Consider the following 13,448-nt stretch of genomic DNA (forward strand, 5'->3'; position numbering starts at 1 on the left):
TTTGGGTTTTGCTTGAAGTACAAGAGCAGCAGTAATTGAATAGAGCAGGCATTCCCAAAGTCTGGAGCTTTGTGGCCCCCTTATAGCAACTTTTTTCCCCCACTGTACGGTATATAACCGAAGATCCAGCTGTTTTGATTATAATTTGTCTTGTTTTACAGCTTAAAGACCCTATACAATATCAAAAATCAGTAACTGTATGGGCTAAATAGCTATTTAAAGTAGTACTTTTGAACAAATACATAAACATTTTTTTCTGTACTGTACTGCACTTGCTTTGTAGACTTTGGGACTCCACTTTAGGAACCACTGGAATTGGGAGGGACTAAAATGCCAATAGATCAAAGGTAGATAAGCCTCCAACAGAGTATATTGTGTACCAGTTCACGCTTTAAATTGAATAGAATAAAAGCATTAAAGGGATATTTCAGGATTTTTGACATAGGGCCTTCCTAGTTTTCCAGAGTGTTGTTGATTTCTGCAGATATTTTTTTTGTAATTCATGCAGTTGTTATATTTGAAGAGCTACGTGGCGCTAGGTTAGTGCAAGGCTAGCGTATTTCTACGGTATCAGCTAGCCTGCATTAAAAACAGTCTGACACACTCCACAGTGCACCTGGGGCAAATCACTTATAACACCAGACTAACCATATAAATGTGTGTGTCGATAGAATATTTTTTTGGAATATAACTGACCTTGCATCACATGAATGATCGCATTTTGAGGGACTATTTTCTTGCAGATCACTCCGCCGCTGTGTAGCTTATACACCCACGAAGCTGATGCTGCTCAAATATAAGTTCTTTTAAATGTCATTATTAGTGATTTGCCTCAGGTGCACTGTGGAGCGGGTCAGACTGTTTTTAATGCAGGCTAGCTGATACCATAGAAATGCGCTAGCCTTGCACTAGCCTAGCGCCGCGTAACTCTTCAAATATAAGAACTGCATGATTTACAAAAAAAAATATCTCCAGAAATCAGCAACACTCTGGATAACTAGGTAATGAGGCCCTATGTCAAAAATCCTGAAATATCCCTTTAATTTCTGACTTTGCTGGGAGCGGGACATCACCAGCTCATCTCCAGGGGGATGTTGCTGCTTTGTTACAGGTAGCCAAACATGCAGTTCAAATACATTAGGTCTTCCAAGTTACCGATCTAAAAACAATACTGCCCGTGCTTGAATTAGGAGCACATTTGGCATGTCTCCGCACTTGTTTATTTGCTCTTGTGGCGTAGCGATATATACCTTGGAATGTTCCGCAGTGTGCCTTTAAGTAAACCTCTGAAGATGAGTAATATCTTTTTCTAAGTGCTTGCGTGCCATCCTGTTAGTAATCCCGACACTTCCAAAGCGCTTCACTTCGCAGTGGAGCCGTTTCCTGTGCCAAAGCAATCCGGCACGCTACACTCCCCAGCCCTGAGCGCAAAGCCTGTTTCGGTGCTTCCAGCCGGAGACGTGTCCTTGTGAGTGACATTGGCTGTTGTCGTCGAGCGCGTACACAGATGGAGCCTTGTGATTGTTAATCCGCCCCGCAGTCACACTCTTGTTTTTGGACCAATCGACGCGGCCTCTGTCAATAGAGGCAGACATTTGTTTTAAGCAGATGAGATAAAGAGCCAGTTTAAAGTATTGTTCTGACATCTGTGCCGTGAGCTTCCCACTTGGCCTTCAGACACTCGTTTGACAGAGATTTTTTTTTTTTTAATGGGTTGTGAGCGATGTGATGATTTGCAAGGGTTTTGTAGTTTGTAGTTAGTCATTGTAGTTTTATACAGCTGATCCCGATTTTTACTACAAGAACAAAAAAGGGACTAATTATGATTAGTCACACGAACACACGAACACACACAATCATGACAGCGATGGATAGATGGATCTGGTGCCAACTTCAGCACCAGAGGCTTGAGTAACTTTTTGAAGAAATTGTACTTTTTGCTTCTACTTGAGTACAATTACTTTAATTAGTAAGTATCTGTACTCTTGAGTAAAAATAATTCTTACTTTTTCCATTGTAAATACACATTTAAATACAAATGCTTAATTTTGATTGATAAAATTATGTTGTTCGTCTCGTGCGCCTTGTTCTTTAGAATTTATTTTTCTTTTCTGTATTTTCTGCCATTTTCTGCCAATTATCTTTGGAAATATCACAATTTCCACTTGATTTTATGTTTTGTTTTACTCAATTTATGGCGTGATTGAAAATAAATTTGACTTTTTCACTCAAAGAGTTACTCAGTACTCACCGGATTTTTTGACTTGAAATCGGAAGCCACTAAATTAAACTGTTAGTTGTGGTCCGAACTAATCCGTAACTTCCCTAATATATTTGTAGCATCCAAATTCTTTACAGGGACAAGTTTATTGGCACATTTCGCAACTTGCAGGGTCACTTTTCAGGGTCACTTTCACAAAAATGCAAGAAAAACAGAAAGCTCATAAAATTGACATTATTATTTAATGCAGTGTTTTCCCCACAAATGTGAGATGAGTTTACTATATACTAAAAGAGTGTAAAATAAATATCACTCTCTAGAAGTAAAATCAGGTATAGCTCCTTTAAGTAACATTTTCTCCAAGCACTTTTTTACTTTTACTTGAGTAATTGTTTGGGTCATTACTTTTTAATTCTACTAGTGTAATCTTGTTTCAAAGTAACGTTACTCTAACTGGAGTATATATATTGGCTACTTTGCCCACCTCTGTCCCGCACATACACAGCTGAGGTCTGCGCAGAGGCTCCTCATTGGTAAAAGTCACTTGCATGCGGTCTCTCAAAACACTTAAACTAGAAAATACCGGTGGATTACACGGATATTCTTCTTTTTTTTTATGACTCTTACCGCTGGCAACACAAGATGAAGTGGGGAAGCTGCCATGTGTTTATAGAATTTCAATGAGCCTAAACAGACGTAGTGACGAGATACTCAATGCTACTGCCGGGTTCGTTGCTGTTGTTAACCTTAGCAGGACATAAACGACTGAGTCACATCTCTGAGCTCTGTAATGCTAGTTTCATTACTATTTGCTAACGTGTGGTCACATGCTTCTTTTTAGTCTGTCAATCAGCAGTAAATGTAGATCTGATAGTTAAATTAAAGAATCACGTGCACAGGGAACGAGGAGTCTCTTTCAGGTCCAATCAGGGGGTAGGAGAGGGAGCTTGATCCTTTACTTTTAAAATGTATCTCTCTACTCAATTTGCAAACTTTCGGATTATCACTTTAGATGCCAGTTTCTTGCCACTCAATATATCACCCAACATTTTAGCTGTATATCTAATGTGCAAGGATGTGTGGGCAACAGTCTTCCCAATAAATGTAAATACGATTCCTAATTTGTTCAAATATTAGCATGCGACCGAGCGATTGGCAGATTAGCAATTCATAGAAACACATCGTCCTTCCGCATCATAACATACTTACATGAATGAATCTAAAGCACTCTGCGGAAAAGAGAAACAGCAACTTCCTCTGCCAAATCAGCAATCGAAATAGTAAATACGATTCATCAGATGTGAGAGAAGTTTTAACGATTACAGTGCAGTAGTTCTCAAACTCTTGGCAGTCACTGATTATCATTTTAATAATACATTTTGCAATGAGATATTTGTTCTGCTCTTGGGAAATGTCTTTCTTCCACATTGGAGTGGCACAATACAAAACAAAGGAGGAATGCTTAGCTGACCAGGCTATGGCGTTGCTTGGTTTAAGTAAAGTACGTCTCCAGCTCGTCTCCATGGAGATGTCGACTAAAGGCAGCCAAATGGGAGATTTAAATAGGTTATGTCCTCATACAAATCTATTCTATAGAAATAGCAGTTTGACTCACTCATCACCAGTGTGGGGCATTTTACTTTCAAAAAGTACTTACCGTTACAAATTACCTCTCCCAAAAAGTTATTGAGTTAGTTACTCAGCTACTATGCTGTAAAAGTAATTAGTTACTCTGCAAAGTAATGATGAAGATATGTTTGTATTATGTACTATCATGTCAGAGAGTTCATAGTAACTGAATAAACTGAATGGTATTGACCAGTATTTGAATTGCTGTTTTATTAATATAGTTGACATTCATTCATCAGGCAAAATATAAAAGAGCAGAGCACATGCAAAACTGCACAGACACAGCCAGATGTGTGCGATAGGTTCTGCAGACAAAGGTGAATGATGGGGATAAAAGGGTGGGCCACTTATACCCGTATGCATCAACAAAGGCAGCGTGAGTAGAGACTCCATCCACCCAACTTTTTAGCCAATCGTCATCTGCTCTCCCATGCGCTCTCCATGCTCCTGCAGCATGAAATACAGCTGCGGTGAGCTGACACCGGAGCACTTCATGCAGCTGAATTCCCATCAACGATAACGCCGCTGTGACGATGGGCAAAGTAATTAATTACATTTCTCTGTTACTGAAAGGGTTGCGCTGTTACACAGTTTACAGTAGTTTATAAGGAAGTGGAACTATAAACATCACAAAAAAATGTCTAACTAAAGAAAGCTGGGTACATTTTAGCTATGTTTTAGCAAAAAGTGTGTCTAATGTGTCATATGCACTTTAAAGTACTGGTCTCCTAACAAATATAACAGGACCCAGCCTTACACAGGAGTAGTGTGTGTACAAAATAAACAGTGCCAAATCATCGTCATGTAACTCAGAACAGCCTTTGAAGAAAATCGCGCACATTGTCAATGTGATAAACATCCATCGGAGAAGGGCCCTCATACTCACTGCTCCCACCATAGTGTCCCATGCATAGTATAGGGGACACAATGATGGAGGCTGTGGAGGGTGCTCTGGACTGAAGGACATGAAACATATCTTTGTGATGATGTGTTAGGCCTTAGTCTTTAGTGGCACAGTTCGACTTTTTGAGTGTTTGTGGTTATAGTTGTGGTGTGTGGATGCATGGTGGAATTTATAAGAGCTGAGTTTATCAGACAGGGGAGGCAAAAGAAAGATCCAGCAGTGTGTAGATATAACCCCAAAATAGGAATATCACACCAATATTTTCCAAAAAGTATGGGCACTTTTGGGAATATGGATCATGGCCATGTCTCGTCTTGAAAAAAAAAAAGATACAATACGTACCAGCAAACGTGCTGATCCATGCCGGGAAGAGATTTGAATATATATTTTCCCATCAAGTTGTGTAGCTCTGACACATAAACTCTGCTTTGCCTCAAGGTTAAAACAATTAGTGCGCTTTGAGTGGAATATGTATATTAAATAAATCTTCGCATCCCACTCTCTTCATTAACATTCTTGGACAAGCTCACACGAAGGTTAATTACAATAATATAGGCTGCTTGATGGGCCTTTCTCTGCAAACCCCAGCAGTCTTATTAAACCTACTCTAGTGTTTATGGAAAGGGTGAACCTCATGAGCCCTGGGTCTGCTGGTAATTGATATAGAAACTACAGCCTGACCTTTTTTTTTTTTTTTTTTAAGACAGAATATGAATTTTCCATTTAACGTCTGGCGGATGTCTCAAGGGAGCAGCCGTCACTCTGGCATAGCAAGTCCCCAAACTCAATTAGGGGCTGAGCTAAGAATGGACATTTGAGGAAACGGAATTTGCCATCAGAAAAAGTACACTTTGTAATTGTGCACATACAAAGTTTTTGGATAATTATTTTGAAACTAAATTCATCAGAAAAAAATATTAGCGTTCTTTTCGTATGTCCTTTATGAACAGTTATGTTACAAAAATCTTTGTTAATACTGTGTGATCACAACTTATCGTCACATTTCTTCAGTTTGTCTGTCTATCATGCATTGTTCCCCCTCAAAACTAGATATATGTTTTCCTTAGATAGATAGATGTATTTATATCTGTCATGTTGTGTTTATTTGTTTGATTATGCTATTTTTTTTTTTTTTTTTTTTTGTGGCCTTCTGGTGCCTTTAAAGGAGTCCCACAAGGCTCAGTGTTGGGGCCAAACTTTTTCATTTCATTTTCAATAGAATGAATAACATTTATATAATTGTACATTTTAGGTAAAAAATAACACTCCACAATGCTTTTTTTTTAAAGAATGTTGCCGATTTTATTTGTTGCCTTTGTGTATGCATGTATTGGTCCACATCATAATGGTTTAGCCACACAATCAATAGCATCCAATTTGCGCCGTGTCTGTTGAGACGGTCCACTCCACTAAACACTTCAGCTCGAAACAAATTGTTGTCTCTCCTAAATTAATGAAAGTCTTAATGTAATCATCAAAGAACATAAAGCTATTCCGTATCTGGAGGCATACTTTGCTCTCTGCATGGGAAAAGCTCTGTTCAGTTACAAAATCTCATTTGAGAGACAAGTGATTCTAAATCTCATTCTAATGGAGAAACTATATTGTGGCTAATCTTGTGTTTAGGATGTAGAGACAGCTGCATGTTTCAGGCAAAGCCGATTCTAGGAAAATTGGGTATTAACTAAATTGTAGTAGGAAATCCATGTGGGAAGAGATTTAGCTTCCCCATTACTTGCCTGAGGCAAAGTAGTTGGTGAGTTTATGAGAAACTTTTATGGTAAAATATCACCATGAACTTATTTATGTATTTTATTTTGTATAGTAATGAACAAAGTGGGCAGCTGTTTAGAACCAGTTTCTTGCAGTTTATTTAGTGTGCACAAAGCATTCGGAGGGAGTGCGTAGGTTCACCTCTTAAAGTACATATTACACATTAGACACAATTTTTGCTAAAACAGAGTTAACACAATTATTTTTAGATTTTGCTCGAAACTGTACCCAGCTTTCTTTAGTTTGGCCATTTTTGTGATGTTTATAGTTTCCCTTCTTTATTGGACACCGACAGGAAGTGACACACCGTGCAACCATGACCTGTCAATGGGAAATGAGTCAAACTGCTGTGAAACTTTACTTATACCTATGTCACTTCCTGTCAGCAGCTTAAAAATTCAAATAAAAACATTTTTTCTGCCCAACATTTCTTCATTAAAATCGCTGCTTCACTGAAACAAAATAATAACTGATTATGTTTTCTAAATGTACATTGAATTGAACATGGGGTCGGCACTTATAAGCTTATTGTTTCAGCCTACTCCATTTTGAGCATCCACACTGTATGAATTTTGGAAGATAAGATGAATTGCTCAAATAAATTTGTGCACTTCTGCACACGCACACACAAAAAAATGATAATTATGCAGCTGATGAACTTGCAACTGATGTTTTCCTTCTAAACAAGTCATATTTTCATATTTCCATTTGCATTTTGAAGTTGGGGTAGGTTACGCATTTTATTTTAGAGTGAGTTAGTGTTTCAATATAGCTATTTTTTAACCAAAGTAAGAATCTGAATCAGCACAATGTATTTCTATGGCAGGGCACCTTGCTTGAACATTTAAATTGAGCAATCGGGATGTGCAGGAGGTATACCGGTCGCAAAGTATTTAAAATAATGATATTGACCACACTTTCTCTCCCTTTTCCCAAACTGTCCATACACAGCTCCCCTTTTTTCACCTTATTTCGCCCCGTGAACAGAGAAGTACGCATTATTCCTTCTATTCCAAAACTCCACTCTTCCTCCACTCTGTGCAAACTTAATTCCTGCGTGAAAATCGCCATTTCCTCTGGGCCCGGACGGTGAAAATGAAAGGAGAAAAGGAGAGCGCGCGTGGGCTTTTGGCGAGTCTACTCCTCTCCAAAAACTCATTTCAAGAGATGTGAGAGGAGGAGTGGTGCGTTCACGGACCACACGGCAGGCTGACAGCTCCATCATACAGCTGCCCTTACTGTTGTCAATCACCCAGCTGGGTTCCTTCAGTGTATGGAGGCGATGGCACACAAGCAGAAGCGATGAGTGTGGCCAGGATTGTATTTTTACTCGACTAAAAATGTTCAAGGACACAGGTTTTATATAAATGAGTGTGAATGATGTGTGAATGCTTGACTTTACTGAGCTTTAAATTATGCAATAATGTTACATCATTATCAAAAGCAATACCTGCTGTGGTATTTTGTTTCATTTGCCCATGTTTCATCAGTCCCACATACTGTATTTAGTCCATTTCTCTCTCCTTTTCCATGAAGTTTATCTTAGTTTAAAAGTTTAAAAAAAAACACTGTCACCAAACTTTTTTTCTGATGCTTTTTTGTTTGCAAATCTGCCCTCATTGCCATTTCTTCACATTGAACTCATTTTGAACGTTTTCACTGCAGCAGTAGGAGCAGGTTGTGCACCCTCTGCTGGCACATTTTAATAACTACATTGTGTAACATCATACATTATTGGGATACTGTCTAGAAATAAATGTATAAAAATCTCTCTCTCTTTTTTGTTTTTTACTTGGACCTAAACATTCTTTCCACTGTTTCATGATCGGCAGAGCCCCTGCAGAAATATTGTTACCCAGTGGCGTTTTTTGATATGAGCAGTCGCCCAGGGCGGGCTTGTCCGAGGAGAGAAACGATGTATCACAGCATTTTGTTCAGTAGTTTCCTCCAGTCGAATCCCTGTACGGCGCAGCGATATCTTTAAGAGGAGACGCTGCAGGTGAATAGGGAGGGAAAACAATTGCGAGGAATCAATTTGAAACTTTTCCTGAACATTACTGATATAAGAAAAAAAGGTATTATTGTCATTGTCATTGTATGTTTTCATATGAGAATAGGACATTTTGTACATAAAAATGGCCAAAATTGCCTATATTTTCAGCTAAAAAATCTAACTAATGGATAGACCCAAATTTAAATGTATGGTTTTATTCTATTGACATAATAGCAACAACGATTTTAACAGAGGGGATTTTGGATCTTGTTTAGTTTTTGAATAACCTAATCATAAGTGAAAAGAACAAAAACGTTTTGCCTATTTAGTTGGGTTTAAAGCTGAGTAAATCAGGCTGGGAATTGGATATGAAAAAGTCCCTCTGGTAAAAACCTTCACAATCTTGTTTAGCCCAAGACTGGACAGTTTGGAGTCTATTTGGATTACACCGCCGTCACAGGCACCTTTCGCACACGTGGATGTAAAATCTTTGCGAAGTGATGTTGCAGCTACTTCCGGGATATCTCTGCATCACTCATAAAATAAGTATCGTAAGGGGTAATTTTTGTCGTTTCTATGCACTTCTATACTCACATGAAAACTAAGATGTTAAAGGTGCATTATGCAACTTTTTATGCAGAAAAAAAGTTGATATTTGTGTGTGTTTGACCTTGTAGTGACCCAGTGGCTGTATGAGTGGTCAGCATGGCGCCTTTGCTCTCCATCACGGCGGCCTCTACAACGCTCCACGATCAATTGTTTTGTAGGGTTTCTCGTGAGAGGCTTTGTCAGCAGTGAAAACCTTCCAAACAATTGAACCTGGAGCGACCTAGAGAGCACCATAATGGAAAGTAAAGCTAGGCTGACCACTCATACAGCCGCTGGGTCAATTTAAGTCAATTATGCACACTTTTTTTCCCGCATAAAAAGTTGCATAATGCACCTTTAAGGAAGGAAACTAGGTAAAAAAAAAACTCCACTTGGACCACTGCGTGAAAAATCACCTGCCCTGTCTCGTCTTAAACTGTGCCTATTCTAAAAGCTGGGAGAGACAGGTAGGAAAAACAAAATCCCTAACAGCCCATTAACCTGTTCGCTGCAGACCCCCCTCTGCACGTGTCGTCTGGCAACAGACTTGGAGCTGCATAATGATCCGATCTTTAGTCAAATGAGCATTTTATTTCAAGAAATCTGTGTCTCCTGCTCTTCTGAAAGCAACACTTAAGCTTTAGATCCTGTTAATAATACTTTATTTACATCCTGTTAATAATACTTTATTTACAACAGCCTTTTTAATGCTTAAAATGACAGAAAGTGTAGTCAGAACGTACTGTAGCTTTCACTGTCAAAAGTGACTTCAACTGCAAATCAAATATTGTTAATAGATGGCAGCTGTTGCTTTTAGCTTTACGCAAACTGCTCGAATCCCCTTTGTGTCAGCAGAGAATGGATCAAGACAGTTTGTAAACTCGTAAAATGGGAAAAGATATATCTACTCACAAATAAAGAAAAGTGAAAATGCGTGTCCCAGCACATAACTCAGCCTGTCAGCCGCACAGCCTGGACTACCCTATACCCTATAGCATGGGGGGGGTTTAGAACTAAGCCGAGGCACACCGGCTGCAGCCCTTCAATCAAACGGGATTCTGGGTGGACAGAGAAGAGAGAAAAAGTTGCGTCCCCGGATGATTGGCTCGTAATGCGGCGCAGGTAGCGGGAGCGGAGAGAGAAAATGGCTCAAATAGAACGTGTGTGGGCCTTGACATGCTCACAGCTATAGCACCGCGGGGACAGAGGGAACATTGTCATTGTCAATGCAAGATCACTGCGGCTTCTGACTCAATGCAGGCAGCCTACAGCGCTTCACTGACAAACTGTAGTCTGCTGTTCTGCGTCGCCTGGAATATGCAGCAGCAGCTTTGAGCAGTAGGTAAGAGAAACGCCGAAAAGATGGATGATAATAACGACTGCTCAAATGAATTATGCTCAGAGACAAACAGTGAATGACAATGGGCTGAAAGTTGAAGAGAGTTTATATATAAGAACTGACGACTCCAAAACAAAGCACATAAACAACATTTATATTTAAGGGGAGACACTACAGGCAAAACTCATTTTTTTTTCAGTTTTCAGGTTTTGGGGCAAATTGGTCTCTGAACATACAAGCTTTCACCCGGAAACAGAAAATATGCCTAATCTTCACAAAAACATGTTTAAATATTGCGCTGATTCAATGTTTGCCCATGGACTTAGATGGGAGAACACAATTTCAAGGGTCTTTTTCTCAAAACACATTTTTCTGTCATTGTGGCGACTCTATGTCCACGTCAGCAGCTCATAAAGACTTCAAATTTTCCAGCCTTGGACTGAACAATATTTGTAAGATTTTTTCAGAGGGATTTTTCATTATCTAATTCCTCGCCCCATTTATTGAGTTTTGAAGGTCAAAAAATATTTTTTTTTTAATTTTTACAAATTTTTCCACTAAAAACAGCTTATTTTAAAACTAAACAAAAAAAAAGTCTTGGCAACTCCTTTCTGAATAAAATGAAACCAAAAATTTGAATGTAATTCTATCCATTATTCAGATTTCGTCGCCGAAAAGATGGGAAATTTGGGGCATTTTTAGGCATAAAACACCTTGTTCTTATATGAAAAGATAAAATGACAGAAAACTTGCAATGTATTTTTTTCTCTCGACAGCAATAGTTTCAAATTGATATCTGTAAATTGAATTTTTTTTCCCTATTCACCTGCAGTGTCTTGCCTTAAGTTCACTTTATTATTAATAGAAGCAGTATTTGATTGGAACATGTTGACCTCATAACTGTGAATGCAAAAAAGAAATATTTACAACAAATATTCTCATGCTCTTGGCAAAATGAAGTTTGTATGCTAAATCAACGTTTTAGAGCTTTGCACCGCGTTATCATATTGCTCTTTCATCAAAAACATACCTGGAGCTGTGTTTCGGGCCACTAGCGCATCTTGGAGTGATCTTTGGGTCTGCACCAGTTGCTGTTCTTAGCATCACGGCTCCTCCTGAGGCAATACTTTGCTCACGTCTCGATCTCTTGCTAAGCTTAATCCTCTCATGGCCAAGTAAAATCACTCACCGCAGCTTCACTACAGCCACGCGACCCGAGCGGTGAATTTTTGTGTCCCTTCTCTTTATTGAAACGGCCACACAGGAAGTGAAACTACTGAATATTTTGTTTCAGCTCATTTAGATCAATCGGATTTTCTAACCAACAAAAAATGTAAAGTGTTTGACATTGTAACCGAATACCTGCTCCTTTAAGTCTTTTAAGCAGTGAGTTTTCTTAGTCGACGACAGCTAAATGAATTATGTGTGAATTTCTCATTCTCATTTCACATACCTTCAGAAAAGAGGGTATAAACAAATAATAAAAGGGTTGAAGTGGTTATTGTAATTAGAAAAATGAACAAAAGCTCTCCAGAGAATTCCGTGTTGCCTTGGATGCTAAGCTCTTAATTTACTTCATCTTTCTACGTAGCACAGAATAGTTGCTCCGCCGTGTGTGTTGTTGTCTTTAGTTTGAATGAGGAAAAATAGGAGGTAAATAATTCATGACTCCATGCAGTCTAGTCCGTTGGGGACGCCATGCTAACAGTGTTGTATAGCGCGTAAGTTTGGAGAGAAAAATGTTACTAAAACAATGAATAATACATACTATACTGAGGTAGGAATTTTAACCAAGCAGAAGAGATGGTTTGAAGGTGAATGTGCAAAGGAGGGCCTGTCGTCATGAAGAAAAAGAACCCCTCATGATACAACTCCTGTACTACAGTGGGAGGAAAATGTGTTTCTTTGGAATTTCTCACATTTCTGCCTAATTTGGTCATGAAATGTGGTCTGATCTTCATAAAAATCATAAGAATGAATAAACAGCGTCCACTTAAAACAGTACTAAGTAACGTGTTTACCTTAATAAATCCTCCCCGTAGTCCCTGTGGGGGTAATACAAGTGTTCATGGGACTGCGGGCTAACGTCACTTTAAACAGTATTTACAGCCAAGTTTGAGTGAAAAAAAATATTTCCATTGTATAATTGGATGCACAGTAACCCTCTCTCCCTTCGCCTTTCCTGTCAGCGTAGTATTTACTCTCCAAGACAATTAATAAGCAAAAAAATCGTAACTTGCTACTACACCTGCAGTTGCGCTTATGGCCTCTAGGGGAAAGAGTTACTTAGTACTGCTTTAAAGACACTGTTTTTAAGCACTAACTAATACCACCCAGGCATTTACATTTATCATATTTTTTTATTGGCCATAACATGTAAACATTCATAGGACAGGGAGAAAAAGTTAACCTGAGAACAGCCAGATTGATATTCCAGTGCCAGTAACATTTGCACTGACATCAATCTGGGGCCGTGCCAGCTTGAATCATTCGGGTAGAGGTCTCATGTTTGGAGAAGCATTTGCTGCTGGTTGGATCAAGAACACTGCAAATCCATTTCAATGTTTATTCTTCAATGAAGTTGTGTGTGTTTGTGTTATGTGCTGTTGCACCTTGTGTGTTGAAGGTGGGATTCAAGGTGGATTCTCGTGTCTTTGTAAACTCACAAATAACACGAGAATTCAGCTTGCTGGCAAGATTAGGAAAAAGTAAGTGAACCCCGAAATTTTGCTGAACTGCAGCAGTTTTGTAAAGAGAAATTGTCCAAGATTCATCCTCATCGCTGTGAATGTCTAATCTGCAACTACAGGAAAGCAGTTTTTGCTGCAAAAGAAGGATCAGCAGCTATTTAATACATGGGGTTCACTTACTTATTCCACGCTGTTGTGTCTCAGGTGTTTCTGCAAAATATCTTGATAAACTTGTGAATTAATTTTTCCATTGATGACAGCACGTTGTCCAGGCCCTGAGGCAACGGTACTTCACAGTGGGGATAGGGTTT

The 13,448-nt window shown here is 38.9% G+C and overlaps 1 protein-coding gene across 1 annotated transcript in view; it reads left to right on the forward strand.

Moving 5' to 3' along the window:
- fstl5 (follistatin-like 5) overlaps positions 1-13,448 on the forward strand; it is a 345,847-nt gene that overhangs the window by 229,952 nt on the left and 102,447 nt on the right. The window lies entirely within an intron of this gene.

This window comes from Gobius niger (genome assembly GCF_951799975.1).
Source record: "Gobius niger genome assembly, chromosome: 5".
NCBI lineage: Eukaryota > Metazoa > Chordata > Actinopteri > Gobiiformes > Gobiidae > Gobius > Gobius niger.